Source organism: Panulirus ornatus, chromosome 1, assembly GCF_036320965.1.
Source record: "Panulirus ornatus isolate Po-2019 chromosome 1, ASM3632096v1, whole genome shotgun sequence".
NCBI classification, from domain to species: domain Eukaryota; kingdom Metazoa; phylum Arthropoda; class Malacostraca; order Decapoda; family Palinuridae; genus Panulirus; species Panulirus ornatus.
This window is the reverse complement of record NC_092224.1, coordinates 18,104,395-18,110,394: the sequence shown is the minus strand read 5'-3', so window position 1 is coordinate 18,110,394 and position 6,000 is coordinate 18,104,395.

Below are 6,000 nucleotides of genomic sequence, written 5' to 3'. Positions count from 1 at the left end.
GGGTGTTTTGAAATGGTTTGGGCACATGGAGAGAATGAGTGAGGAGAGATTGACCAAGAGGATATATGTGTCGGAGGTGGAGGGAACGAGGAGAAGAGGGAGACCAAATTGGAGGTGGAAAGATGGAGTGAAAAAGATTTTGTGTGATCGGGGCCTGAACATGCAGGAGGGTGAAAGGAGGGCAAGAATAGAGTGAATTGGAGTCATGTGGTATACAGGGGTTGACGTGCTGTCAGTGGATTGAAGCAAGGCATGTGAAGCGTCTGGGGTAAACCATGGAAAGCTGTGTAGGTATGTATATTTGCGTGTGTGGACGTGTGTATGTACATGTGTATGGGGGGGGGGGGGGTTGGGCCATTTCTTTCGTCTGTTTCCTTGCGCTACCTCGCAAACGCGGGAGACAGCGACAAAGCATAAAAAAAAAAAAAAAAAAAAAATATATATATATATATATATATATATATATATATTTATTTATTTATTTATTTTGCTTTGTTGCTGTCTCCCGCGCTTGCGAGGTAGCGCAAGGAAACAGACGAAAGAAATGGCACAACCCACCCCCATACACAATGTACACACACACATGCCCACAAACGCAAATATACATACCTATACATCTCAATGTACACATATATATACACACACAGGCACATACATATATACCAATGCACACAATTCACACTGTCTGCCCCTATTCATTCCCATCGCCACCTCGTCACACATGGAATACCATCCCCCTCCCCTCTCATGTGTGCGAGGTGGCACTAGGAAAAGAAAACAAAGGCCCCATTCGTTCACATTCAGTCTCCAGCTGTCATGCAATAATGCCCGAAACCACAGCCCCCTTTCCACATCCAGGCCCCACACAACTTTCCATGGTTTACCCCAGACGCTTCACATGCCCTGATTCAATCCACTGACATCACGTCAACCCCGGTATACCACATCGATCCAATTCACTCTATTCCTTGCCCGCCTTTCACCCTCCTGCATGTTCAGGCCCCGATCACACAAAATCTTTTTCACTCCATCTTTCCACCTCCAATTTGGTCTCCCACTTCTCCTCGTTCCCTCCACCTCCAACACATATATCCTCTTGGTCAATCTTTCCTCACTCATTCTCTCCATGTGCCCAAATCATTTCAAAACACCCTCTTCTGCTCTCTCAACCACGCTCTTTTTATTTCCACACATCTCTCTTACCCTTACATTACTTACTCGATCAAACCACCTCACACCACACATTGTCCTCAAACATCTCATTTCCAGCACATCCACCCTCCTGCACACAACTCTATCCATAGCCCACGCCTCGCAACCATACAACATTGCTGGAACCACTATTCCTTCAAACATACCCATTTTTGCTTTCCGAGATAATGTTCTCGACTTTCACACATTCTTCAAGGCTCCCAGGATTTTCGCCCCCTCCCCCACCCTATGATCCACTTCCGCTTCCATGGTTCCATCCGCTGCCAGATCCACTCCCAGATATCTAAAACACTTTACTTCCTCCAGTTTTTCTCCATTCAAACTTACCTCCAAATCGACTTGACCCTCAACCCTACTGTACCTAATAACCTTGCTCTTATTCACATTTACTCTTAACTTTCTTCTTTCACACACTTTACCAAACTCAGTCACCAGCTTCTGCAGTTTCTCACATGAATCAGCCACCAGCGCTGTATCATCAGCGAACAACAATTGACTCACTTCCCAAGCTCTCTCATCCACAACAGACTTCATACTTGCCCCTCTTTCCAAAACTCTTGCATTCACCTCCCTAACAACCCCATCCATAAACAAATTGAACAACCATGGAGACATCACACACCCCTGCCGCAAACCTACATTCACTGAGAACCAATCACTTTCCTCTCTTCCTACACGTACACATGCCTTACATCCTCGATAAAAACTTTTCACTGCTTCTAACAACTTTCCTCCCACACCATATATTCTTAATACCTTCCACAGAGCATCTCTATCAACTCTATCATATGCCTTCTCCAGATCCATAAATGCTACATACAAATCCATTATCATATTATCCCTGGGGATAGGGGAGAAAGAATACTTCCCACGTATTCCCTGCATGTCGTAGAAGGCGACTAAAAGGGGAGGGAGCGGGTGGCTGGAAATCCTCCCCTCTCGTTTTTTTTTTTTTTTCAATTTTCCAAAAGAAGGAACAGAGAAGGGGGCCAGGTGAGGATATTCCCTCTAAGGCCCGGTCCTCTGTTCTTAACGCTACGTCGCTAATGCAGGAAATAGCACATAGTGTGAAAGAAAGAATATATATATATATATATATATATATATATATATATATATATATATATATATATATATATATACATACATATATATATTTCTTTTTTCTTTCATACTATTCGCCATTTCCCGCATTAGCAAGGTAGCATTAAGAACAGAGGACTGGGCCTCTGAGGGAATATCCTCACCTGGCCTCATTCTCTGTTCCTTCTTTTGGAAATTTAAAAAAAACGAGAGGGGAGGATTTCCAGCCCCCCACTCCCTCCCATTTTAGTCGCCTTCTACGACACGCAGGGAATACGTGGGAAGTATTCTTTCTCCCCTATCCCCAGGGATATATATATATATATATATATATATATATATATATATATATATATATATATATATATATATATATATATATGTACAGAGCATCAGATTGGGGAAGAGCAGTGCGGTTTCAGAAGTGGTAGAGGATGTGTGGATCAGGTGTTTGCTTTGAAGAATGTATGTGAGAAATACTTAGAAAAGCAAATGGATTTGTATGTAGCATTTATGGATCTGGAGAAGGCATATGATAGAGTTGATAGAGATGCTCTGTGGAAGGTATTAAGAATATATGGTGTGGGAGGCAAGTTGTTAGAAGCAGTGAAAAGTTTTTATCGAGGATGTAAGGCATGTGTACGTGTAGGAAGAGAGGAAAGTGATTGGTTCTCAGTGAATGTAGGTTTGCGGCAGGGGTGTGTGATGTCTCCATGGTTGTTTAATTTGTTTATGGATGGGGTTGTTAGGGAGGTGAATGCAAGAGTTTTGGAAAGAGGGGCAAGTATGAAGTCTGTTGGGGATGAGAGAGCTTGGGAAGTGAGTCAGTTTTTGTTCGCTGATGATACAGCGCTGGTGGCTGATTCATGTGAGAAACTGCAGAAGCTGGTGACTGAGTTTGGTAAAGTGTGTGAAAGAAGAAAGTTAAGAGTAAATGTGAATAAGAGCAAGGTTATTAGGTACAGTAGGGTTGAGGGTCAAGTCAATTGGGAGGTGAGTTTGAATGGAGAAAAACTGGAGGAAGTGAAGTGTTTTAGATATCTGGGAGTGGATCTGGCAGTGGATGGAAACATGGAAGCGGAAGTGGATCATAGGGTGGGGGAGGGGGCGAAAATTCTGGGAGCCTTGAAGAATGTGTGGAAGTCGAGAACATTATCTCGGAAAGCAAAAATGGGTATGTTTGAAGGAATAGTAGTTCCAACAATGTTGTATGGTTGCGAGGCGTGGACTATGGATAGAGTTGTGCGCAGGAGGATGGATGTGCTGGAAATGAGATGTTTGAGGACAATGTGTGGTGTGAGGTGGTTTGATCGAGTAAGTAACGTAAGGGTAAGAGAGATGTGTGGAAATAAAAAGAGCGTGGTTGAGAGAGCAGAAGAGGGTGTTTTGAAATGGTTTGGTCACATGGAGAGAATGAGGGAGGAAAGATTGACCAAGAGGATATATGTGTCGGAGGTGGAGGGAACGAGGAGAAGAGGGAGACCAAATTGGAGGTGGAAAGATGGAGTGAAAAAGATTTTGTGTGATCGGGGCCTGAACATGCAGGAGGGTGAAAGGAGGGCAAGGAATAGAGTGAATTGGAGCGATGTGGTATACTGGGGTTGACGTGCTGTCAGTGGATTGAATCAAGGCATGTGAAGCGTCTGGGGTAAACCATGGAAAGTTGTGTAGGTATGTATATTTGCGTGTGTGGACGTATGTATATACATGTGTATGGGGGTGGGTTGGGCCATTTCTTTCGTCTGTTTCCTTGCGCTACCTCGCAAGCGCGGGAGACAGCGACAAAGCAAAAAAAAAAAAAAAATATATATATATATATATATATATATATATATATATATATATATATATATATATATACACACACACACACACACACACACTGATAACCATGAGGAAAATGAAATACGATAAGTGCACTTTCGCGTAATGATTACACTGTCAGGGGAGATACAAGAATGGGATAGAAGACCTAGAACAGTCAGCTGATATACAAAGATTAGGCAGAGATAAGGCGTCATTAGTAAACAAGTGTTTCCAGTTGGTGGCATTTCATTTTCCTCGTAGTGATAAGCGAACACTAGATCACGCACACCACTGTGACTTATTGCAACAAAGCGGAATATTGGTTTGGGAATGTCTTAGGGGTAAAGTCAGGGGTTGGTGTGAGGGTATAAGCTGAGGAAGGGGTAGCTCTTCTACTGAAGCAGTCGTGGAAACGTGTGTGTGTGTGTTGGTAGGAAATTAAGTTCAAGAATAGTATGGATAAAAATGAAAGTGGATTTCGAGAGATGGGTGATTATTTGTGGTCATGCACCTAATCATAAGATAGATCATGAAAGGGAAGTGTTTTTAGAGCAGCTGAAGGAGTGTAGCACCAGCTTTGATACAGGTCAAGAATTAGTGAAGTGCAATTTAAATACGACTGAGTAACATGGCAGTTGACAGTAAAATTAAGAGGCATAAGGTATTCAGTTAGGTGAATGAAAATGGCTTAGAGCTTGGGGAGCTGTGTGCTGAAAAAGAACTGGTGAGTGAGAATAACTGGTTTTAAAAAGATGGACATACCAAAGTACCATGGACAAGAAGGAATAATGGCACAAGGGATTTACTGGATAACATGCTAATTGACAGACGTACAAAATAGACACTTGAATGTGAACGTGTTGAGAGGGGTAGCTTGTGGGACACATGATGAAGGGAAAATTGAATATTTTCAGATGATTTCGGAAAGTAGGAAATGATATGAGAAGAGAGTAGCGAAAGTGAGGTTGGAAGAGAGATGTGTGTGAAGAAAAGAAATAACAGGAGAAATCGGGTATGGAATGACAAAATGTGAAAGTAAATGAAGCAAGTGGAATCAGTGAAGAAATGAAGATTTTTGGGAAGCAATGCTCACACGAGCGAGAGAGGTGTGTGTCATGCTGAAGGTGGAGGGTGGGCAGATGAGAAAAGGAAGTGAATGGTGAGATGATGAATTAAAGTTGCTAGTGAAAGAAAAGAGAAAGGTAAGGAGTGCAAATGACTGGATGATATACACAAGAAAGTAGCAGGTCAAGAGAAAGGTGCAAGGGTTGAAAAAAAAAAAAAAGAAAGGGGGCAAATGAAAGTTGGGGTGAGCAAGTATCAATAAACTTCATGACGAATAAGATACTGGGGAATAACGTTAATAGTGTGAAAAAGACAAATGTTGACTATTGGTCTCTCTCAGTTCCTTATGTGCTAATTTTTTTAAGACAACAGGCACTTCTCTATTTCTTCATTCCATCGCTCTGATTTGGACATAGACAGTCTACTATGAATTCGTACACATGTTCCCCAATTTCTCATGTATTTCCTAATAACTATGCCCTAGCACATTTTAAGACAGGTTTTTCCACTTCTTTCAAAACTCATATACTTCCCCTTGTCTTTTCTTTTTCATTCTCATTATTCTCTCTATATCTCAAAGGCCAGGCCTTGATGTGGACTTTTGTTCGTGACTGGAGCCTTCAACATAAAAAAAGTGAGTTTTACAGAAGCATTTTCATGCTACATTCATACCTTTTCACTGACCACAACAGCCCACATTTGCCTGTCATGAACAATGGGAAGATCAGTAAAATTTGCACATTTGCATTTTTTTATGATTTTCATGCTGACAAACATCAAAAGCAGTGATAAAAGTTATCTTGAAATTAATTTGTCAGAGATCACTGGTGCCAA